The sequence below is a fragment of the Myxocyprinus asiaticus genome, chromosome 47 (genome assembly GCF_019703515.2).
Source record: "Myxocyprinus asiaticus isolate MX2 ecotype Aquarium Trade chromosome 47, UBuf_Myxa_2, whole genome shotgun sequence".
Taxonomy (NCBI): domain Eukaryota; kingdom Metazoa; phylum Chordata; class Actinopteri; order Cypriniformes; family Catostomidae; genus Myxocyprinus; species Myxocyprinus asiaticus.
The window spans coordinates 24,900,187-24,925,725 of NC_059390.1; the positions used below are offsets into that span (position 1 = coordinate 24,900,187).

Sequence of the window (25,539 nt, forward strand, 5' to 3'; positions counted from 1 at the left end):
TTTCACTTTCATTGTATGGAATAAAGATGCAATGAAATGAATCGTGACTGAGGCTATCAGCCCCTAACAATCTGCCAAAGCATCTTTTGTGTTCTCTGGATTCTGTGGGTTCTATTGCAACATCATGCATAAATGCTTCTGATGGTAGACATTATTGAATTAAATAGTTTTTTGCTTTCATATGTAAAAAAACATGAAGCAGTCCTACTCACTGATAGCCACAAGAATGCGGTATAAATAGTATAGTAAAATCTCTACTGGCTGATACATTTCCAACATCACACCGTATTTACCATCATAGCACAGTTCATCACATTTTTTGTTTTTTGAGAGTATGAGAAGAGGACATGTAGACAGAAATGTTTAAAAACTGGAATGGAACACAAGTTAACATGGATTGTGTGGAATCATGGGGGTTCAATGAAGAAACATCTGTCATCCAAACAACAGGTTTTTAATCGTAAGATTAGGATATCACTTTCACATGGCACTGCACTCACTTTAATGACAAAATTAAAGTAGCAACATTCACACATGAACAGAATACTTCATCTAGTGGTTATTACCATGAATTGCACTCTTGCATTAATTTTTGCATATCAAGATATCACAGACTGGAGTAACTTTGTTATGGTGTAACTGCTAATCAGGTTTTTATCACTGTAAAATGAGAATGCAAAGTGACAGTTAAACATGTGCCTGTATATCTGTCAAAGGTCACATTTCATTACCAGCAATATACGTACATGAGCAGACAGCAATTATGATCAGGACATATTTATAATAAAAGATCTTTGGACACTCTGCACAGGAGATCTTCTGTCTATAGTCCCTATAGTCACACACAGGTTGCCTTAAGGTATTTTGGCAGAATGTCCAATCTGCACTGTCTCCAGTCACATTCACTTTCATTGTCATTTACATTTACATTTACATTTGCTTATATCCAAAGCGACTTACAAAAGAGGAAAACATAAGCGAATCATCTTAAGGAGACAGTGGTATGAAAAGTGCCATATTACAAAGTTTCACTAGCATCAGTGCAACAGGAATTTTATTATTTTTTATTTTTTATTTATTTTTTATTTTTTTAATGACTGGTTAAGTGCTCATAGAAAAGATGTGTTTTTAGTCGTTTTTTTAAGACAGAGAGTGAGTCAGCTTCACGGATGGAGTAGGGAAGGTCGTTCCACCAACATGGTATGATGAAGCTGAAAGTCCGGGAAAGTGTTTTGGTGCCTCGTTGTGTTGGTACAACAAGGCGACGTTCCTTAGCCGACCGCAGGCTTCTAGTGGGCGCGTAGCTCTGCATAAATGTCATTTCGTTCCATAATCCTTTCCAGACATGAAAGAATGTCATACGGTTTTCGACCATATGGTTAAGGGCATTTTCACAAGTAGTCAGATGTTTCTTTGAATTGATTGGAAGTGTTAAAAATGGTATATAGCAGAATACTGATAAACAGCAACAAACCATGTCATACCATGAGAAGCCAAATGCTTCAAATGTGAGAAAGCAGAAGATTGATTATACTTCTAGCTTGTATTTGGTGATTAGTGGATTGACAAGCCTTCTAATAACTGTTTGTGCATGGTCTCTTCTTGTTTTAAGAGCCTTCCCAGATTGCACACGTACATCTCCGAGATGTCTGTTTTAGATCTTTTCATCTGGAAAGCATCACAATATAATTAACATCTCCTAATCATCGTAATAATATCAGATTTACAAACATTCTAAATCAAAAACATCTGCTGAATGTATTATTGACATCCAAGAGGAAATGTCTTATAGATGTATTGCAGATTAGCAGACTACATAAAAAAATAAGTCTTCCAAATGTAAACGCACACTTCAAATAGACATCTGGCTGATGTGGGTGTGCTATCAAGGTATATTTGATGTGTGTGTTTAAATCTGGGAGACATATTTTTTACGTTGTTTTTTCATCTGCAGTACATTTATAAGATGTATATCAATACATATGCCTTGGATGTCAGAAAGATATTCATCAGATGTCTTTGAGACATTTATGATTAAGATTGTTTGTAAAGTTGATATTTTAAAGATGATTTCCAGATGAAAATATCTAAAAAAAGGCATCTCAGAGATGTACGTGTGCTATGTCAAGTGTGTTTAAATGCTGCAATAGGCTCTTTCTGTGCCACAAAATTTAATTGCAAAAATAATTACAGTTGCATTTCTAGAAGACTGTAGTAATTGCCAGGCACTGGTATTTTTTGTTTTATAGTAGGGGAGACTGATATTTTATGTTTACCACCAATTGTAACGCTAGTAGCGCCATCAGGTTGTGAAATAGAAACAAATCTTTTAGAAAATGTGTCAATGTCATTTCATAAACATGTCAAATTCAGAAAAAAAAAGATTGTGTCAGAGGTAAAAAATTTGCCATCAGCATTATACATGTCCAAACAGATCAAGATCAGCTTCTTATAACAGGTATTTAGACCTTGAACTAAATATCTTCTGTCTACCATCCGTATAATAACACTGAGGCTACATTTTTCACTAGCTTCTTATTTGAATTATTCATTTCACCTTAAAAGATACAGCAGTCACAATAGCAATTTCTGTCTAATTTCAAAGGCTGTTTCTTTTAAATATCAAAAGGGGCAGAAAACATGATGCTGTGGTGTGACAGAAACGCAATTATGAGGAATTTTATTGCATCATTTTCTCTTTATAAAACTCTCGATGTGACGCATGGAACAATTTTCAAACGAATACACTGTGTGAACAACCTGATTTGCTTAAGGTAAGCTTTAATCAGTCTGTCTGTTAAATTATATATAACTTATAAAATACCATGTTAACCATAGTTTGCACCAAAACACCATAGTAACTACAGTGCTGTAATATGTACGTAGTAATATTTAGTAATTAATTTTAGTGCTGTGAAATTAATAAGGAATCTCCTTCCAAAAGTGTAAAAAGAATCTTTATTGTCATTTATTTATTTAGGCAGATGCTATTTTCAGCTTGGTGCAAATAATGGTATATGCTATTTACTACCCTGTACAAATAATGTCAGATACTATTTGCACCCATATTTAAATACTAACATACAGTATGGGCCTCACTGCATTGTGTTTATTTAGAGTCCCACAGACACACTACATTAACCCTTACCCCAACCCTAACCTTACCTTAGAAAAAATAACCTTGGTTTTTCTACATTAACCATAGTTTCACCATGGTATATATAATGACAGAGGTAGCTTAGGCCAAGTTTCTATCATTTTATTATTGTAACAATAACTAACTATGGAATATGGGTGGAATCGATGGTTACCATGGTTACATTATTTAAGTGGTTGATCATTTTTTAAGTTCATTTGCATAGTGCACTCAAAAATGTATCACTGCTTTTTGACAGTTCATAGTCCATTGTCAGTGTCAAGATTCAAAAGTAAATAAAAACACCATAAAAGAGTCCATATGACTTGTGCACAACATTCAAAGTCTTGTGAAAGCCATCCAATAGTTTTTTGAGGTACAAACTGAAATGTAGGGTGTTATTCACTGATGTTCCTCACAATAATTGTTTTACATTGTTTTGTTTCATATTGTTTATTGTATGTTGTTTATAGAATGCTTTGAAATCTTTCAAACAAGTATCATTCTTTCCTGAAAACTCTCTCAAGGACTCGGAGCACCAAGCTAAGGACATGTCCACTGCTTTCAGTCCAGCCCATTAGAGGACTAGTAGATGAGAAGTTTCAGATTGTCCTTATGAATGTATTACCAAATCAAGAGGTGCCGCTGCACTCTCTACATCTATCAGAGGAAAATAACCACTGGGAGGCATTTGGACACTGTATCAGTGATGAACATGGAACAGTTACAGGTATGACACAATTTCTCAGGTGCTGAGAAGTTACCATGGTAATCACTCTTCCCACCAAAACACAATGATTACAAATTTAATGGCTGTTAGACCTTAAGAAGCTTTCAGAATATTTTTGTCATTAGGTGGCTAATAACCAAGTATCCAAGTCACTATTAAGTCAATATTAAGTCACAGGGCCTGTAGCAATTATGGTATTTTGGAAAGCAAAATCTGTGCTTACCAAGGTAAAGGGTGTTAATGTTGAAATTAATTCCCCACTTCTAAACTCAAAAGTATTAGTCAATCACACTGGAAAAAAACAAGATGGTACCATGCCACACCAAGACAATGAACATTAGTCACCACCATCTTGTAAATGGCGTCAAATGATGTCAACCATTCTTGAGGTTAGTTTCAAGCAAGAGATGGGAGAATTAGGACTTTAAAAATGTCTGAAGTGCAGAATAATGCTAGACAATACTTCACTGGGAATGCAGGATTCAGCTTAATCTATATTAGGAAAATTGTTTGCCTTAATGTTGTACATATCTAATTTTACAGCCTAACACCGTGTCCTAACCAAACGCAACGTAGTTAAGATTCCAGCGACAAGCAATTTGTCTGTCCACACAGGACACGACATGGCTCCGTGATACCCATAAACTAAAATGATAATAAATAACAATGAAATCAGAAAAGTCAGGTGGAACAGTCTGTTTACTGAATGTATATATTAGGGGTGTGCAGCAAAGCCATTATCTGAATTTGTTCCTATTGCAAAATTATTTGTATCTGTACCTGTATTCGGATAGAACCAGATGTGAGTGGATTAAGCCAGAAGTGCTTCAAAAAGTTTCTATAAATAAAATTAGTCTTGTATTTGGCAATTTATAAAATAATAATGATGATAATAATAATAAATATAGCTGCAAGCAGCCATTGTGGGGCCAATCCCTCTAAATTGCCTATTTGGGCTACAGGACCCATAGGACCCCAAGAGTGGCTATGATGTATATTGCAAATACTCACTGGTTTATGAGCCACCCCAAGCAGGGTTCAAACCTGTACCTTTCCGTATTACATCTGTGGGCACAATCCACTGCAAGACCTCCACCAAAGGGTCATACCAAGCTGAGAGTAAGCACAGCAGTTACCATGATCATGACTTTATATTGATGTAAATTTTCAACTAAGATGAATATCAAAATTCAATTAGCCCTGTAACCATTCAGTAAGCACAATACAAACAGCTCCAGTGCAAGAGAAATCAACCCAGATGAACTGCCTAGGTGGGATTTCGAAACCTTGACCTTTGGAACTCTTGCCTAGAACTTAACACAGTGTGCCACTTAGTTGACCTGGCTTACTAATTGCAATGAGACATGCCAAGATTAGAGTTATCACACATAACAGTTGGTAATCTTTTGAACTATAGGTGACGCTATCTCCAAACTGCTTCGGTTTCAGGCCAAAGTGTTCAAACGATACGCAAAAAAGAAAAGTGAATTTTTGAACTGGTTGTGGCGCTATAGAGTTTGTCCTAGAGACCCCAAATTTTGTCTGGTGGCTACTGATGCCCACCTCTGTCAGTGCACTAAATTTAATTATTTTCCTATGTATGGTTCTATAGGCTGCCATAGACTTCCTTTACAGGACCCATAGGGCCCAAAGAGCAGCTGTGATATATTGTAAATGCACACTGGTTTATGAGTCACCCCAAGCAGGGATCGAACTGTATCTTTCCATATTACATCTCTGCACAGTCCAGTACACTATGCTACCACACAGATAACATCCACCAAAGGGACATGCCAAGCTGATTGTAAGTGCAGCGGTTACCATAATCCACTTCATATTTATGTAACTTTTCAACAAAGATAAAAATAAAAATTCAATTAGCCCTGCAACCATTCAGTAATGTAGGGCTTTACTGGTTGTTTAGATCAGTGTTACTATCAGAAATAATTAATAATTATTTCTTTAGTTATTAATTAATATTTAAATTAATTAATTTAATCTAACTCATTAAAACCTCATATGGGGCTCCAGTAAATGTAGTGCGCTACGTTTAGGAGCGGGTTTGGTTATTAGCAATAATTAATAATTATCAAAGACAATTATTAATTATTAAATCAATAGAACATTGATGAGAATCAATGTTAGCTTTTTCTAATCCTTTAAATCAACAATTATCAAAGATAATCGTTAATTGTTAACATCAATGAAACATTAATTAAAATGAACACTAGCTTATTGATCATTCAAATTCAACAATCATCAAAGATAATTATCAATTATCAAAAATCAATAGAATATTAATAAGGATTAACATTGACGGGGCACCACCCTGGAATCAGGGACTAATAACCAGATAGTATAACAGTCTCAATATTAGATTGTTTTCTTAGGAAAATCGACATCCGAAGAATATCGATTTTCGGGAAAAAAAAACAATGAATGAAGGCTTGAATCTGAGCATTGACATCCCGTCAGCATGACACAGGCTTATGCAAAACAAACCAAAACACTTCTCTTTGTAATATAAACAAAGTTTATTTATGCAGTAATATCAATTAATAATTAATACAATGCAGTCAATAAACTTCCGACTTACAACTACAAACTAAACAGTGATATGATTAGATATGGAAATAAAAATAATTCTATAACACATGAGGGTGTGTGTGTGTGTGTGAGAGAGAGCGAGTGTGTGTGTGTGTGTGTGTGTGTGTGTGTGTGTGTGTGTGGTTAGTAGGAGAGAGAGAGAGAATAAAGTGACGGCCCTACAGCCGATTTCACGATCGTGGGAGAGAAAGCAGCTGTTAGTTTATCGCTCAGAGATGAGGTGGACGGCTCGTAAAAGTCCTGCGTTCTTTGACTCTGTAATGGATAACTCAGTTTGCCGGTTTCACCTGCGATGGCGAAAATGCACAACAGTCCAATTTGGTTGGACCACAATACAGCAAAACAAATTTGTGATAATTAATACCCTGAGTATTAATAATAAGCAGACATGGCGGTCCGTAAACTGTACAAGCAAAAACCTTGAAACAAAAGAATAACACACTATAATATTCTATCTCTGCCCAGACGTAAACCTCTTACTTGAATCGCATGAGGACACAGGTGGAATGTGTGTCCCTCCGTCCTTTAACTCCAACCCGGTTCCTTGAGGCTCGTGTGATAACGGGAGGCCGTTTCCTCGCTTTGTTGGCGGGCACGGCTGTTGATTCTCAGCGGGCTGGCGGAGAACTTCAGAAATGTTGACTTGATTGAAGATGGAAGAGAAATCTTTAATCTCTTCACTTCTGCAGGCAAACGGATGAAGATACGGATTGCTCATCGGTCTCCTTCGAATCCGTTAGAGTGTTCGGTTGAACAAAGAGTAATCTCAACTCGTCCAGCGAGACGGAGATTGTATGTCCACAGTTTCAAGTCGGACGTTACTTCCTTGTGCCACGAGGTTGCACCTGAGAGCAGCGATGAGATATGTCTATACAGGGCGAACAAAGTCGCTGGAAGCAAATCCCGAAAGCATTTCAGAGGTATTTTAACTCCTGATTATGTCATGTTTGAGGGACATTCTGTTGTGTGCCTCCAATAGGAGTTGAGAGTTCGATCCTTTAGTGAGCAAGGCTTCATGGGATTTGTAGCCTGTTTTGGACTCCCTTTGTTTGATTTTGGCGCAATTTTTATCAGTATAATTTATGACCTGGTATGTGGGGGCCTGAGTTAGGTTTTTACAACTGTGTTAGGCCTGCCTTTGTCTTCTATCTGAATATATGAGGCCCAACAGTAAGCACAAAACAAAGATCTCCAGTACAAAAGAAATCAACCCTGGATGACCTGCTTAGGTGGGAATTCGAACCCATGAAAATTTTAAATTTCTCTCTGCCTTTTCTGATAAGCATTTTGACCACTATGTGGCTCTGTCTACAGACTGCTCAGGTATCCTCGGGACATGAATTTGATGATACCAATTTTTTTAATCACTTTTTAACCCTCATGTTGTGTTCCGGTAATTTTGACCTTTGATTTGCTCTTTTGCCTGAAAATGCTAGTTAATGTTATCCTATTGGACTAAATCTTATTAACTTTGCTCACACAGGGTATGACAACTTCCCAAACAAGGGGGGTTTCACCTTGTTAAACTTTTGGTGTTCCTGATCAAAAATGACCGGCCTATACAAAATGCTTACATTCTATGTTATCACCAAATATTGGATTAGATATTTTTGCCAACAAGTTTTTTTTTTTTTTTCAATTAGCACAGGTTTTGTATTTCTTTTTTAAACTTAATGATCATAGGCCTCATTGACCTGAGCTTATGCACCCTTTTTTTAATAAAAAAAAATAAAAAAATTTTGAATAATTTTGGCAATATTAAGTAAAATATGAAAACATTCTGTACTATTTATCACACTAGTGTGTTGTAATGTTTAACCAGGAAGTTTTATTTTGTACAAAATGGCACAAAGTCACACTTGTGGTGTTCCCGGTCAAAAATGACCGGTCATTGAAAATGAATGGGGGAGATAAAAAAATTAAGTGTTTAGGAGCATGTTCATCATGTTTGTGTTCATATATGTGCATGTGTGCTTGCAAACATAAAGACCTTGGACCTGTGCACGCGCACATATACACACACGTGCACTAACACGCACACACAAACACACACATGCTCAGGTACACGCACAAACTCTTTTGAGTATTACATGCTTTCTTTTTCACAACTTTATCCTACCCTGAACTGCATCCAACATACATTCATCCATCCAACATTACAACACACACATACACACACACATGCGCACTAACACACCCCCATGCTCACATACACGCACAAATTCTTTGAGTATTACATGCTTTCTTACATGTTTGTGTTCACATATGTGCATGTGTGCTAGCAAACATAAAGGCCTTGGATCTGTGCACGCACACATACAATCACACACACATGCACACAAGCACACACGCGCGCACACACACAAACACACACATGCTCACGTACACGCACAAACTCTTTGAATATTACATGCTTTCTTACATGTTGGTGTTCACATATGTGCATGTGTTTGCAAACATAAAGGCCTCAGATCTGTGCTTGCACACATACACATACACACGCACACTAACACACACACACACACACACACACACACATGCGTGCACACATGAACACATTGGAGAGGGGTCACTGTGGGGCAAAGACAGTTCTGGTGGGTGTGTGTGTGTGGTAATGTTGGATGGATGAATGGATGTTGGATGCAGTTCAGGGTAGGATAAAATTCATCTCTGTGAAAAAGAAAGTATGTAATACTCAAAAGAGTTTGTGCATGTAGGTGAGCATGTGTGTGTTTGTGTGTGTGTGTGTGTGTGTGTGTGTGTGCACGTGTGTGTGTATGTGCACGTGCACAGGTCTGAGGCCTTTATGTTTGCAAGCACACTTGCACATATGTGAACATGAACATGATGAATATGCTCCTGAACACTCAACTTTTCTTTTCTTTTTGATCTCCCCCATTCATTTTTAATGGCCGGCCATTTTTGACCGGGAACACCACAAGTGTGACTTCGTGCCATTTTGTACAAAATAAAAGCATTTCAAAACAGACTTCTTGGTTAAATATTAAAACACACTAGTGTGATAAATAGTAAAGAATGTTTTCATATTTTATTTAATATTGCCAAAATTATCCACAAATAATTATTTTTTCACTCAAAAATGGAGGTGCATAAGCTCAGGTCAATGAGGCCTACGATCAATATGTTCCAAAAAGAAATACAAAACCTGTTCTAATTGAAAGAAAACAATTTGGCATAAAGATCTAATCCAATATTTGGTGATAATATAGCATAACGAGAGATTTATAAGCAATTTTTAATAGTTTTAATAATTTTTGACCAGGAACACCAAATTAGGTAAAATATTTCAACACAGCACAAGTGTTAATAAAATTCTATATGGTATAGTTGAAATCCTCATGATCCACATAATCCATAGACACCAACCATGATTTTAAGACATATGGTTCAAAAGTTCCAGGAAAAAATAGCCATTTTTCACATTTCTTGCCCCTTAGGTGGGGCTGTCACCAAACTTTTCAGGTACCCTCAGATTATTGTCCTGATTAAGCATACCAAGTTTTGTTTTGATAGGACAAAGTGCTGCTGACATTTAGACTTATTTCCTATTTTATGTCGACCTCGTTACATTCAGGATGCCATTACTTTTTGACAGTTGCAAAAATCAAAACGAACTGAAGTCATATCTGTACAGCTCAGTCTGTAGATTATTTTGAGCCATTGTTTGGGAAAATCAGACCTAGCTTGAAGGATGTGAAAGGTTTAAACTTTAAATGTCATGATCCAAGATGGCGGCCACTTTAACGGGCGGAGTTTTTATTTTTATTTTTTTATTCTTATTATTTTTTTATCCCCTTTTCTCCAAATTTGGAATGCCCAATTCCCACTACTTACTAGGTCCTTGTGGTGACGTGTTTATTCACCTCAATCCGGGTGGTGGAGAACAAGTCTCAGTAGCCTCCGCTTCTGAGACCGTCAGTCCACGCATCTTATCACGTGGCTTGTTGTGCATGACACCGCAGAGACTCATGCTACTCTACGCGACCACGCACAACTTACCATGCTGCCCTATTGAGAGCGAGAACCCCTAATCGTGACCACGAGGAGGTTACCCCATGTGACTCTACCCTCCCTAGCAACCGGGCCAATTTGGTTGCTTAGGAGACCTGGCTGGAGTCACTCAGCACACCCTGGATTCGAACTCGTGACTCCAGATGTGGTAGTCAGCGTCAATACTCGCTGAGCTACCCAGGCCCCCCCTAATGGGTGGAGTTTTATGTAAGTGGTCTGTTGGAGTCATCAGATGCAAACATTTTGTTTCTAGGACAAACGGTTCAAAAGATGTGCGCAAAAGAAAAGCGAATTTGTGAACTTGTGGTGGCGCTATAGAGTACAGAAGAAGAAGAAAACTAACGAATAGGGACTACATTATTATTGTACTATTATTATTATTGTTATTATTATCATCACTATTTTGATTATTATTACTAGGCTATTATTATTTAATTATATTATTATTTTATTTATTTTTTTCTCCATATGTTACAAAATATGTTGCTTACCATATGTTGTCTACTGATTTTTCCTTGAATTTCTGACATAAATAGCTGAATTAGAATTTTCATTTATGTCTGTGCATGTATAACAACATTTTTCTGGAAGCATGAGGTGTCAAGCAATTGTGAAATGTGAAGCACACAGTATGTAGCGAATATTAAATACAAATACAAACTTTTTATTTTTATTTTTTTTCTCCCATTTTCTCCCCAATTTGGAATGCCCAATTCCCAATGCGCTCTAAGTCCTCGTGGTGGCGTAGTGACTTACTTCAATCCGGGTGGCAGAGGATGAATCTCAGTTGCCTCCATATCTGAGACTGTCAATCCGCGCATCTTATCACTCGGCTTGTTGAGCGCGTTACCGCGGAGACATAGCGCACGTGGAGGCTTCACGCTATTCTCCGCGGCATCTACGCACAACTGGCCACGCACCCCACTGAGAGTGAGAACCACATTTTAGCGACCACAAGGAGGATACCCCATGTGACTCTACCCTCCCTAGCAACCGGGCCAGTTTGATTGCTTAGGAGACCTGGCTGGAGTCACTCAGCATGCCCTGGATTCTAATTCGCAACTCCAGGGGTGGTAGTCAGCATCTTTTCTCGCTGAGCTATCCAGGCCCCCACAAATACAAACATTAAAAGAAATGAGAATAAAAAAAATGGCCTTTTTATTTTTTTAATAAAGGCTTAACCAGATTATTACCTTAATTGGTGATGTGGATGTAAATGTGGTCAACGTTAAAATGTATACGATGTATAGCATCTTAGTTAATGTTATTCTTGACAAGCTCCGATTGAAAACAGAGTAGAGACCACGGCCATCCGATTTGAAATCACATTGTGTGCATTTTCATTCATAAGGTTTAAACTTTAGACATATTGGCTTCAAAAACTCATAATTTTGTTGTAATTTTTTGGATATGTTTTTTTTAAATATCACTTTATCCTTTATCCTTGTGCTTCTTGGATAATGAGTCTAACGAATATTTTTTCTATTGTTTGGATTAATTCGGTATTCGTTTTGAAGAATGTGCCCTCGGCCAAAATCAAGTTGTTCTGAACCAATCAATGAGACGCTGGTTTTAACATACTGTTATGAGAAGGATTTTTGGCCCATGAGAGCTAATTTGCGAACAGGGCTTCCTGGCGTGATGTTGCAGAAATAAATAAAAAAAAAAGGCAATCAATAGAATGCCCTGTTGCTCATCCCAGCTGGTTAGGACAAAACCTGTGATTTACATGGAAAAGAAACCTTTAAATGCGGGTTGTGACGCATGTGGTTATGACATGGTGTAAGGTGTTCAAGCCATGTTTTAAGTTAAAGTTACAACTTAACCATTTCAACCACCCAGCTTTGCCAAGGTGGTCTACAATTCTAAAAAGGTTGACCAATGGCTGATAGTCCAATTGAAGGACCACCTGGACCAGCTAATAAAAAATAAATAAAACAAATTACCTGGTTCAACCAGTTTCACCTAAACCATTATTCCCCAAAACTGTGGTCACTTAGTTCAACCTACCTTTACAACAACAATTTAAATGTATATGTTTAGACACGCACAGTGTATTTCAACAGAGTGAACAATGATCCAGACATCAAATGAAATTATTTTTTTTTTTTTTCAGTTTCCACGAATGACATGGTGTGTATACTGTTGTTTAACATTTAGTGGCCAAAGACGAAAGTTTGGGAGGCACTTATAAAGGCACAGAGCTGATGGGGTTGCTGTGGAGCATGAAGCCTATACCAGGAAGTCGAAGTGAATTTAGGTATGTTTTACTAGCAAAATCTAATGTTGTGAAGATTGCTTTTTCTTACAAAGTTTAAAATCAGCTTATATATATATATATATATATATATATATATATACAGTTGTGCTCAAAAGTTTGCATACCCTTGGAGAATTGGTATTATATGTACCATTTTTAAAGAAAACATGAGTGAGCAAGCAAAACACATTTCTTTTATTTCTTATGGGATTCATATTCAACTGTAGGTTATAACAGAATGGCACAATCATAAAACAAAACATGGCAACAATGACCCCTGTTCAAAAGTCTGCATACTCTTAGTTCTTAATACTGTGTATTGCCCCCTTTAGCATCAATGACAGCGTGCAGTCTTTTGTAATAGTTGTCTATGAGGCCCCAAATTCTTGCAGGTGGTATAGCTGCCCATTCATCTAGGCAAAATGCCTCCAGGTCATGCAAAGTCTTTGGTCGTCTTGCATGAACCGCATGTTTGAGATCTCCCCAGAGTGGCTCGATGATATTAAGTTCAGGAGACTGTGATGGCCACTCCAGAACCTTCACCTTTTTCTCCTGTAACCACTGGAGGGTCAACATGGCCTTGTGCTTAGGGTCATTGTCATGCTGGAAAGTCCAAGAGCGTCCCATGTGCAGCTTTCATGCAGAAGAATGCAAATTGTCTGCCAGTATTTTCTGATAACATGCTGCATTCATCTTGGCATTGATTTTCACAAGATTCCCCGTGCCTTTAGAGCTCACACACCCCCAAAACATCAGTGAGCCACCACCATGCTTCACAGTGGGGATGGTATTCTTTTTACTATAGGCCTTGTTGACCCCTCTCTATTTTGATCTCGTCACTCCAAATGACAGTTGTCGGGCATATTGTAACCGGGCTTTTTTGTGGGAATTGGTGCAGTAAAGGCTTCTTTCTGACAACTCGACCATGCAGCTAATTTTTGTTCAAGTATCGTCGTATTGTGCTCCTTGAAACAATCATACCGTCTTTTTCCAGAGCAGCCTGTATTTCTCCTGAGGTTACCTGTGGGTTTTTCTTTGTATCCCGAACAATTCTTCTGGCAGTTGTGGCTGAAATCTTTCTTGGTCTACCTGACCTTGGCTTGGTATCAAGAGATCCCCGAATTTTACACATTTTAATAAGTTATTGAACAGTACTGACTGGCATTTTCAAGGCTTTGGATATCTTTTATATCCTTTTCCATCTTTATAAAGTTCCATTACCTTGTTACGCAGGTCTTTTGACAGTTCTTTTCTGCTCCCCATGGCTCAGTATCTAGCCTGCTCAGTGCATCCACATGAGAGCTAACAAACTCATTGACTATTTATACACAGACACTAATTGCAATTTAAAAAGCCACAGGTGTGGGAAATTAACCTTTAATTGCCATTTAAACCTGTGTGTGTCACCTTGTGTGTCTGTAACAAGGCCAAATATTCAAGGGTATGTAAACTTTGGATCAGGGCCATTTGGGTGATTTCTGTTATCATTATGATTTAAAAAGGAGCCAAACAATTATGTGATAATAAATGGCTTCATATGATCACTATCCTTAAATAAAAGACAGTTTTTTTTTTTTTTTTTTTTTTTTTTTGCATGATCAGTCATATTTTCAAAATCAATGCCAAAATTTCACAATATCTGCCAAGGTATGCAAACTTTTGAGCACAGCTGTATATATATATATATATATATATATATATATATATATATATATATATATACACTGTATATATATATGAGGGGTTTGAAAGTTGCCTATTGCATGGAGTGTAATCACTTGTTATCACCTAATCTCTCCACAATCTTTTCACTCCAGGTTGAGTAAGAGGAATGTCCTCACACCGATGATAGTTCACGTTTCAGTATACAATGGACACCAATCTCAGGACTTTAGCAAGACAGCATCCCTTGCAACCAGTGTCACAGAGCGCTGGTATATAGCACCGAGTGTGCAGAGGATGGATATTAGTGTGAAATGAGTACGAGGAACATTATTCCTGCCTCCAGGTACACACACACATTTCATCACTCACAATAGTGATGGGAAGCCTTTTCCGTGAACCGGTTCTTTCGGACAGTTCATTTCAATGAACTGGTTCAAAAAACTGATTCACCAGTTCATTTACATCATCGCGTAATGACGTCACTGTACATAATGCTAATACACCAGTGCCGTAGACTACACGCTCAAACACATTCAATAAAGCCATATGTAAGTGCATATTGCTGATTATTAAATTTTATTTAATTAAATTATAATAATAAGGGTGTTTATTGTCATCAGTGATTCATTTTGTGATCTTTTTGCACCTACAGCACCCATTGCTGACACTGATATACAAACGCAGATGTTCTATGTGTCTAAAGCAAATAAAGTGATTAAACTCGTCTTAATCAACTCACCGTTTTTACAGAAACCATGATCCAGCTCATCACAACTTCAGATATAATCTGCATGCACAATACTTAATAGTAAAATAAATTTACGTCTCTTGATTGAAATGTTTCGGCCCCTCATTCAAGTCCTCATTTCACTCATGCTCATCAGCTGCTCACTGATCAGCAGTTCTCAGTTTTATATATGAAAGAGGCGATTCTCAGTTCAGTGTACTGGTGACTCACAAACTGCTGTGATTGACTCAATGTACTGTTGACGTGAGAGCTGCTGTCCCCGGATCAGTGTACTGTTGTCTTGAGAACTACTGCAAACGACTCAATGTACTGTTGACTCGAGAGCTGCTATCCCGGGATCAGTGTACTGTTGACTCACTGTACATAACATAAAAGATTTGCATTAGATTGCACTACATATGTGTGTGTGTGTGTATGTACGTATGTGTATAACTATTTTTTTTATTTATTATTATCTTATGTCTTGCAGCTGTTTTTGCATTGTTTTTGTATTGTTGTACACTGGAAGCGCCTGTCACCAAAATAAATTCCTTGTATGTGTAAGCATACTTGGCAATAAAGCTGATTGTGATTCTGATTCTGACTCGAGAGCTTCTGCCCCTGGATCAGTGTACTGTTGACTCGAGAACTGCTGCAAGTGACTCAATGCACTGTTGACTCGAGAGATGCTGTCCCGGGATCAGTGTACTGCAACGGGAGCGTTCAGTCCGAATTGTGAACTAGTTAAAGCGGTTCATTGCAAAGAAGAGTTAGGAAAAGCAAATAGCACCTCTCGATCATATTACTCCCGGTTATCGGCTCATTTCGAGTCAGAGTGCAATGCACGTCTGAGAGACAGGTTCAGATTGAGTAACTTGTGGATCAGTGTTGACTTGAGATGCACACTTTTTCAAATGATTCAGTCCAATTTGGTAATCTGATTCAACTCGTTCACTAAAAGAACCAGTTCAAAATAACGATTTGTTCATGAACTGGCCATCACTAACTCACAACCATTCAAGTTTGATTTGACATTGGTTCATATTCCTAGTTATCTTTTGGTGGTTATTTTGTATTAGATAATTTGTCTTATATCAAAGAAGTTGCCTAAATTGCTTGTAAATTACTTGTTTTCTGTTAGGCCCTGGGCCATACCCAGGAGTGCTGGACCTGTGGGGAGGAAGTGGTGGGTGTTTGAGTTTCGCTCTGCCCTTCTTGCATCTCATGGCTTTGCATCCATGGCACTAGAGTACATCTTTCCAGAAAAGCTGAAATTGGCAGATGTTGACCCTTTTTACTTTGAGGTAATTCAGAATTATTTTCAGTCTTCTGTAGTTTTATGTGATATCTTTGGTGATCTGACATGGTTATCAGATGTTTAATATAGTACAAAATACTATATTTTCTCTATCATGACATACAGGGCCATTAAAGCAAATCTGATATTTGATGAGATTTTGAGTCCCCTCTTCATCCCAAGTCATCTTGAGGCTTTTTCAGCTGCCTCTTTAATGTAACTGAAGATGTCTCCTCATCGTTGCTTCAGTGAATCCCAGTAAGCTAAGGGCCTAAAAGAAGGATTGCCAATCAAATCTCTGCACCGGACCTCAATAGGCATACACCTTACTTTCGGACAGTTGTTGACCAATTCTTCATACTTGGCCCTATTCCTTTCAGGGCTTCTTCCAGACGATCCTCTCATGGCCAAGTAAACTTCTTGTTTGACTCAGAGGTCTAGCCTCAAGATTGTATTGATGGTATGCTGTGGATACTTCAGATTTTTCTCTAGGTCCCATGAGAACTGCCAGTCTTGTGCCACTGCATAGATATCTGATGATCTCAGTTGTGGTCCTAGCACCTCTGCAGCTCTCACAAAAGTGTTTGTACTGCCGCACTCACTTAGAACCACTGTTGATTTTCATACGGATGCCATCTCAGGCATGTAATTGGCAAAGGACCAAAAACCAGGAAAATATACTAGGCAAAGACAACGGAACAGCAAACAAACCCAACCACCTGAACTAAGACTTGATTCTGCTTGGTAGACTGGTTAAAGATGAGGTTGTATTGCCAAGGGACTGGTTAGCCAGCATTATCACCAGAGTAGGGTTGCACCAGCTGTGTAAGTTCTCATGTAAGTTAGGACGTAAAGTTCACACAAAGGGCTTAGTAACTTCTAGTTAGTTTGCAACTAAGTCAGTGCATAATTTGGTTTCACCACCTTTTCTGGTTGTAAGCTCTCCGTAAAGTAATGCGTAGTCGCATAATATTACGTTTACCTGTATTGATCCAATAAACAGCTTTCAAATTTGTGCATAGAAATGTTAAAAAGCTGTGAACTTCACTTTGATCTTGTTACGGTTGATGTTCAAACATTTTATCCTCATTCAAATATGATATGTAATAAAAGTAGATTTGATAAATAGTAGCCTATATTTGCCCTGTATCTAAAATAAATAAGGAGTGATAGATAAATACTAATATAACAGGCCGGAAAAATAGACATTTATTCATTTTAATATCCTATATATATTTTGAATATGTTAAAACTTGACTTGGTGATGCACCCTGAAAACTGCACTGTTAAATTGGTTTCATGCTGAAGAGCAGCTTAAAAGTAATTTTTTTTCTTTCTCGTAAATGTAAACGGGCATAAATGTCAACATCATACTGTATGTCGAAATGATTGATGCATGTCACACAAAACGTGAGCTCATTGATGTTATAAAATATCAGTCTGCTTTTTTATTCCATCCGTTACTCCTGGTCGGTGTCTTCCGTAAACATTTCATTTATACGTAAGGTTACGTTCTACCTAATTTTAATGGTGCAACGCTGAAATATTTAGTAGTATGTAAATTGTGACTTAGTGCCCATTTACGCCACAAGTAGGCTAAGTTGTAACTTACATATACTGTAGCTGGTGCAACCGGCCCCTGGGCTAATAAAGGGTATATGATCTATGTCAAATATTCTGAGCTCATAAATGGTGAACATGGGAAAACAGATGCAGGTTTAGGGCAACAGTATTGTGTTTGGTGTATGTGAGCTCTGGACCTGACTTTTCTCCACTGGATGAAGCAACTGAACTAAACTGGATACTGGATTTGGTCCTTCCTAGGATCCAGGTACATCTTTCTTGTAAGGACTTTCTTTTTTAAGGACCATATAAAAAACTTTGGATTGCTTAAGAGTTTGGATGCCAACACAATGGTGTGCCAATTAAAACACAGGAAAACAAAAGGGTTTGCAGAAAATTAGCTGTAAAAAGCACATGAGCAAGCAACACCCTGTCAACATCCCTGTCTGGACTGTCTCTGTCTTGGTTCCCCTTTGTCATTATCACATGTTGTTTTGATATGGTTTCACTGTCTTGTGTGTTTCTTTTTTACCCCAACTGATTGCTTTCTCATTTGCCACACCTACTTGTTACTCCTAAGTTAATTGTTCTCAGTTGTGTTGTTCATTATTATCCCCATTATCTCCTTTGTATCCTGTGTACTTACACTGGCTCTTCTTTTGTGTTTGTTGCAAGTTTGTCTTCTGTGTTTGCCCCAGTTGGTATTGCCTTTCTTTTGGTTTTTGCAGTTTCTTTTCCTGTGATTTCTGTCTAGTCAGTTCCTGGATTCCTGCATGCCCTGGTCTGCTGCTTTTTGGATTACCCTTCCTGTTTGTCTGCCAGGTTCTCCTTTCACCTTGGTCTCTTCTTTGTTTTTCTTACCTTCCCACCTTTGTTTCCATTTTTTTTTTTTTTTTTTTTTGGGGACTTTAGCCAGTGTTTTTATTGGCTCTTGAGGATTTTTTCCCTGCGTGAGAAATAAAAATAAACTCATCGGCCCCAAACATACTGCCAAACGGTCCTCAGCCAGCTGCACTGCCTCCGTCAGAGATGCCAGGCGATGGCATTAGACCCACTCAGCCGTCCCTTTCGGTAGCCTGCTGATAAACTGCTACAGTACCACCAGATCGGGCATCTCCTCGGCGTCGTAATCTTCAGCCAGCGGTGAGGACTCCAGGACAGCGTCTTCCTCCTCCAAATACTGGGTATTTCATTCATTCCCTTGATGGAGGCGGGAGCTGGGTAAACATCCAAATGTAAGACTTTTATTAAAAATACTTTTCAGTGTAGTACAAATGGTGTGCTACCATAGCTAGCAGCAGGAACACAGACACAAAGCTTTGTGTGTATCTCTCTCGCTCTCTCTCCGTGCATCTCTGTCTGCAGCTTTATCTCTTGCCCTCTAACACCATAATTGCCCACAGCTGCGAGATAATTTTCCCCAGGTGTACATCCCGGCCTCGCTCCGCACCATCTTCGCTTGGCCACATCCTGCTCTCCACAGCCCGAAAACAATGAATTGTCAAAAAGTGTATTAAAGATCCCAGACAAGCCCCCATTTTTCTCAACCAGATCATAAGTCATGAGAAGAAAGAAGCATGCATGCAAATGCAAACCCTTACCCAAAGTTGGACTGTGCAGTGATACAGACATATACAGTAGTTGTAGTATAGTTCTTGTATAGTAAAGATGTGCATGTTTATGTGTGTATACATGTTTTATGTAGGAACCATACCAGATCCTGCAGAATTATCCAAAGGTACACAAAGATCGGCTGGCCATGCTTGGACTATGTTTTGGAAGTGCAGTCACACTCAGTATGGCGGTTTACTCCAAAGACATGAAGGTTTGCTTGGCCTACACATACACACACATACATTTTTCTACATTTTGAATGTAGCTTTTATTCTTTTGGTATCTCTTTTTACGATCGTGTAGCCCCAGTGCTGTGTGTGCATTAATGGAAGTCACCTGGTTCCTATTGATAAATTCCTCTTTGAAATTGTTGAGGAGATGAACAAGTGAGTGGACATCTAACATTTAATCTAACATTAATTTACACATGACTGATGCTTATCTAAAACAGCACTAAATTGTTTACACATTCAGTTCTGATGGTGAATTCATCTGTTTTACTGACAACAGAAAATATATTAATATGGTGTTATAAACAATGTTTATGTTTTAGTTGCCCAAAAAAAAGTGTTTGAACACTAAAGTCACTCAAAAATGTCTGAATTACATTGCATTAGATAACGCTAGTTACAGATTTAGCTGTAGATCTGTGAATACTGGCTTTCTGCCAGAGGTGGCACCGCCTTTGAATTAGATTCCTTATAAATACCAAGCCTTAAATCAAGAAAGTTCAAAGTTGATCAAAAGGCTGTGCTGTCTCCGCTGGTTTCTGTCAAATATCAGTGATACTGTATTTGCAAACAAATTATGCTTGACCTTTTCTCAGAACAAACCAAATGGTTTCAAGATGGTTTTTATTTTTTATGAAGTCACACTGCTAAAGGACTATCTATGCATTCTGAGCATTTTCCTACCTGTAAACAATAACAATCTTAATTGCAGGCATCAAGACAAGCTACAAGTGAATGAAGATCACCAGGTTATCCTCAGAGACTTCATCTTGTCGTTTTCCTCAGAACTGACCGTCAAAGTGGATGTAAGAATAACATCAACACATTGTTTTGGGGATATAATTTTGCTTGTAAATACATTACTTAAAATGCACACAGGTTGGAAGAATAAAGGGTCCACATCTTTTGGTGAATGCTCGTGATGATCAGTGTTGGCCTGTCATAGCATCTGCTGAAGATGTGTCATATATATCTTTAAATACTGTAAAATTGAACATATTACCGAACACTGGTGAACACCCTAGCATACAACAGAGCAATGCACACACATTCTTTCCCAAAACTTAATTATAGAAGCTAGGGGGTGTGCAGCGAAGCCATTATCTGTATTTGTATCTGTTCATATGACAAAATTATCTGTCTCTGTATATGGATAGAACTGAGTGTGGGCGGGGCTTAAACGGAAGTGCGTCAAAACTAAATGAAACACCAATTTTTAAGTGTTACTCTTACATTTATAGTTTCTATTAATAAAATATACCTCATTATATAATAATAATAATTATTATTATTATTATACAATTGTTATTAAAAAATATTTTTTTCTTACCAGATGAAGCTGAATTTGTAAGCTACATTAACTGTGGAATATGTTGTTAACTGTGGTTTCTCCTGGTATTTCAGATATTAATATTTGCATGAAACAGAATTTTCATTGTCTGTTCATGCAGGGGCGGACTGGCCTTGGGGATTATCGTGGCCCGGCCATGAAACGAGGCCATACGGGCTGCGATAAGCTGAAACGGGCCACAGCGTTATACTGAATGGGCCATAACAGGTTGAAGAGTGGCGCAAAACAGTGCCGCGATATGCCGATGGGGGCCGCAATATGCAGGAAAGGACAGTGACACCACCCCAACTTTTGGGCCAGTTTATGTAAAATCCAGGGCCGATTTCTCTTCCCAGTCAGCCCCTGTGTTCATGTATAACAACATTATTCTGAAGGCAGGAGGTGTCAAGCAAAATGTGAAATGTCAAACACACATTTTGCAGTGAATAATAAATACAAATTCAAGCATTAAAAGAAATATATGAAAATATAAATAAGAAAGTTCCGTAAGTCTATCAGGAATTTTTACGATAGGACACCATTATTTAGTTAAATTATAATAATAATAATAATAATAATAATGTTACATTTATATAGTGCCTTTTCAGTGCTCAAAAACACTTAACATTTTCAAATTTAGCAGTTTAAAGAAGAAAAAAAAAGATTTTCAGTTTCTTCGTTTTACATGAGGAATATTCCTAATAGATGAATACTATATGAAGCATTTAAACCTTTATGGAGCATTAACCAGTTAATTACCTTAATCGCTGATGCAGATATATATATATATATGGTCAACTTTAAAAGAGACGGATATACGAGCTCCGACGTGAAATCAATTCAGGTCAGAAATTTAACATCACACTCAGGTTTAGGCTATAAATAAATACATGGGAATCATTAAGTGTGAATCGTGCGATACATCAACAGACATTTCAAGAAGTGGAAAGTGTACATTATGTAGTATCTTTCTAATGTTACACTTGACAAGCTCCAGATGCACACAATTAACAGAAACCACAAACTGTGTCGAGACCGTGCCCATCCGATCTGAAATCACACCATGTGCATTTTCATTCATAAGGTTTACACTTTAGAAATATTGGCTGCACAGATTAATAAATTTGTAATTTTGGATATGTTTATTTAAAATGTCGCTTTATCTTTGTGCTTTTTGGATAATCAGTCATACAAATATTTTTTTTATTATTCCGTTATTCGTTTTGAAGTTATTATTCGTGCCTTTCCAAATAAGGTATTCGGCTTCGGGCACATCACTAATAGAAGCACATCAGGAAGTTTTTAAAAGATTTGTTCTGAAACACATCAAGCTATTTCATAACAAAGAAAATACATAGTGTAGTATTAGAAATAGTTACTGCTTATAGTTACTGCAGACTCCAAAATGAAACCTGATTAAGAAGTCATGGTCTGACAGAATAGGATTCTTGATGTTGACCTTTTACCCACAGATGGAGAAATTGGCACTTGTTGGAAGTCCTGACGTATCCTGATGTGGGTCATCTGATCGAGCCTCCTTACACGCCTCACTTCCGTGCAACAAACTTCATTCCACTGTGGCACAAGGAGAAAAGTGTGCATGCATGATTTGCTCATTTCATCTTTATATTTTGTAGATTCTCTTGCAATTATACTCTATATGGCCAAAAGTATCTGAACATCCTTTTAATTAACAGGTTTGGTTATTCCAGTCATTTCTGTAAGGACAAATCATAATGCTATTATAACGAGTCAGAGTCGGACACAGAGTGAAGATCCATGTGCAGAGTTTAATAATAATCATAATCAAACAGGCAGAGACGTCAAAACCAGGTAAGCAATCCAGGCAAAGTAACAAAACAAAGATGGTAATCCAAGGGACAGGCAGTAGATAATGATAATGCTCAGAAATACAAGACAATGGGGTGAATTAGCAAGACTTCACAGAGAAGTGTGGTGAGAGCAGAGTTTATATACACAGAGAGTTGATTAGTGAATGAAGATCAGGTGTGAGAGTCAATGGCAGGAAGAGGGGGATTCTGGGAAGTGTAGTCCCTGTTGAGGTTAGTACTCAGGGGAAAGGGATCTTTTGGGAACAGATCAAGAGGATACGACAGCTATGGCATATAGTACAATGACATTCTTGAGCATTTTGTGAATTCAATTTTATTGTAGCAGTTTGATGATGGCCCTTTTCTGTTCCAGCATGACAATGCCCCTGTGCACAAAGTGAGGAGCATTAAGAAATTATTTACTGAGGCCGGTGTGAAAGAACTTGACTGGCCTGTTAGACCTGAACCCTTCTGTTAGACCTGAACACCTTTGGGATGAATTGGAACACCACCAGTGAGCCAGACCCCATCGCCCAACATCAGTGCCTGACCTCACGGATTCTCTTGAGTCGTGTTGATAATTTAATTTCAAAAGGCATGGGCATTCATCCCTCCTTTTGCTGCTATAACAGCTTCCACACTTATGGGAATGCTTGCTACTAGACGTTAGAACATGTCTGCAGGGATTTTTTACCATTTTCAGAAACATACTTTGGGCATATAGTGTATGTTTATCCCTTCTTATACTGTATAGTAGTGTGTTTATGTGTTTGTATGTGTGTGCATGTTTCTTTTTGAGTATACATCTAAACATGCATGCTGTTTTTTCAGTTGTCATGCTGTGGGGTGGACAGACCAAACCACATGCGTATGCACAAGAGGATGCTTGGAAGAGGATTTTAGCATTTCTACGGAAGCACCTCTATTTCAGTTCAACACCACATTAAAAAGTTACAACAGAGCAACTTCATTTCAAGTGTATGCCCTTACGCCATTAAATTTATCAGGGTTTTGAATGCAGTCCAACAAGTGTTGGGTAAGTTACTGGAAAGTTACCCATTAAAGATTACTAATTACTACTCTTAAACCGAAGTCATATTGCTAAATACTTTACTTTCAAGCTTATTTTTTAAAACACTATAGTCCTAGACACCCAATAGTTCTTTCATTGTTTTTCTGTAAAACTGATTGAACACAACAACAAAATTACAACATGACTGTGGCAGCGGGGGCGTGGTCGAGCATTCGTTCGGAGAGAGAGAAAGTGGTAAGGGTGCATACACCTGTACCAGATAACAATTAACACCTGTCTCTAATTCTAGTGTGCTTGGGGAGAGTGGTATAAAAGGGACCACGCCAGTGCTAAGAAGATGGAGAGTCTGGGTCTCAAAGTCTGTTTGTGAAGCTAATGAGTTATTATTATAAAGCTGTTGCGTTATTGTGAAGCCGATTAATTATTGTGAAGCTGTAAACCAGAAACGTTGCCAATTAAAAGAGCCTTAGCTGTGACGTTGGGTACGGTAGTTCCGGAGAGGGTGGAGCTCGGGCCGGAGGTGAATACAAAACACAATCATATCACCCCGGTCACTTGTGGAGACCAACTCTCACCGTATCAAGTCGCAGAGGTTACCAAATTGCAACCAAATCCTCATGCACAGCCGGCCGGCTTCGGGATTCCATGCCTCCGTGGAGCTAGGATGCGCTGTGGAGAGAGAGCAGGGTGAGAGGAGAGGGGGGAGGGAGAAGAGATCGGGGGAAACACAGGGGGAAGGAAGAGAGAGTGGGTGGGCTCGTACTTCCTTCAGTTCAATTCCAGGGTTTCAGCACCAGTGTAAAGACTTCACAGCAAGAGGGAAGGAGGACACAGGGAACCGGGTTTCTTCAGTCACAGGTAAGGCTCTTTTAATTGGCAAATTTTCTGGTTTACAGCTTCACAATAATTAATCGGCTTCACAATAACTCAACAGCTTTATAATAATAACTCGTTAGCTTCACAAACAGACTTCTGGACCCAGACTCTCCCTCTTCTTAGCGCTGGCATGGTCCCTTTTATACCGCTCTCCCCAAGCTCACTAGAATTAGAGACAGGTGTTAATCCTTATCTGGCTCAGGTGTATGCACCCTTACCGCTTTCTATGGCTGTCTCATTAGGAAGGCTGCATGCTAGGTAAGACGCATCCTTTGAAGGCTGCAGCATACCGAGTGTCCTCCTTTAAACAAGTCTCATTTAAACGAGACGGCCTTCGTAGGACAAATGGAAACGGAATGTAACATGGTTGCTATGACAGCACACCACACTTTAACAAGTGTGAGCGCTTTGAGTGAGAAAGGAACAAAGTCCCTCTGGAAGGGAATGTATGAGGTACATTTTAGGAGAGTTATAATGATGTAAAGAGAAAAGAAAACAGATTTTACAGATGTACTTTTAGTCTAGTACTTTAATTATATATTCATATAATAAGACATATTATATACTCTGCACCCATCTACTGAGGTACTTCAACTTGGGAATTAAC

The 25,539-nt window shown here is 38.2% G+C and overlaps 1 pseudogene; it reads left to right on the top strand.

The window, feature by feature from the left end:
• Positions 1–230: 230 nt before the first annotated feature.
• LOC127436845 (bile acid-CoA:amino acid N-acyltransferase-like) lies at positions 231–24,275 on the top strand (annotated as a pseudogene).
• Positions 24,276–25,539: the final 1,264 nt, after the last annotated feature.